Source organism: Lasioglossum baleicum, unplaced genomic scaffold, assembly GCF_051020765.1.
Source record: "Lasioglossum baleicum unplaced genomic scaffold, iyLasBale1 scaffold0055, whole genome shotgun sequence".
Lineage (NCBI taxonomy): Eukaryota > Metazoa > Arthropoda > Insecta > Hymenoptera > Halictidae > Lasioglossum > Lasioglossum baleicum.
This window is the reverse complement of record NW_027469115.1, coordinates 1009284-1010000: the sequence shown is the minus strand read 5'-3', so window position 1 is coordinate 1010000 and position 717 is coordinate 1009284. Positions and strand designations below refer to the sequence as shown.

Genomic DNA, 717 nt, shown 5'->3' with positions numbered 1-717 from the left:
CGCCATTCAACGCTCAGCTCAGAACTGGCACGGACTAGGGGAATCCGACTGTCTAATTAAAACAAAGCATTGCGATGGCCCCCACGGGTGTTGACGCAATGTGATTTCTGCCCAGTGCTCTGAATGTCAACGTGAAGAAATTCAAAAAAGCGCGGGTAAACGGCGGGAGTAACTATGACTCTCTTAAGGTAGCCAAATGCCTCGTCATCTAATTAGTGACGCGCATGAATGGATTAACGAGATTCCCTCTGTCCCTATCTACTGGGTCCTAGAAGGTCCAGGGTTTTATTCCCTGGTGCGCCAACCCCTCCTCCAAGTGGTAGGACCTGGACACCCTCGGGTGACGAACGGGGCTCTGGTTGGAAGTGCTCTTACGTGAGTGATCGCTTGCGATCACCGTGGCACTCGCAAAATCGGAAAACTCCTCGCCGTGGCAACGACCCACCGGAGCGTAACCCGGTGGTACGTCACGGGAGTGAGACCGAGGGTCTTACCTTAATTGTGTGTCGGACCGCGGGGAGAAAAACCCCTAAACAAATCCCGACCTCTAAGCCGGAGACCGCGGTGAAAGAGGGTCGACGTTCCTTGCACGAACGTCGATGATCGGTGGGAGCACTGATCGCCTAGTGGCTAACCTCAGGACTAAGGCGAACCCTGTTGTATAAGCCTTCTCCCTGGAAAGGGCGTCACCCGGGGAGTGACTGTTTTTCGTCCCAA

General features: G+C 54.4%; 1 pseudogene; it reads left to right on the top strand.

Annotated features, from left to right (window-relative positions):
* LOC143219590 (large subunit ribosomal RNA) overlaps positions 1 to 297 on the top strand; it is a 2861-nt pseudogene extending 2564 nt beyond the window's left edge.
* Positions 298 to 717: the final 420 nt, after the last annotated feature.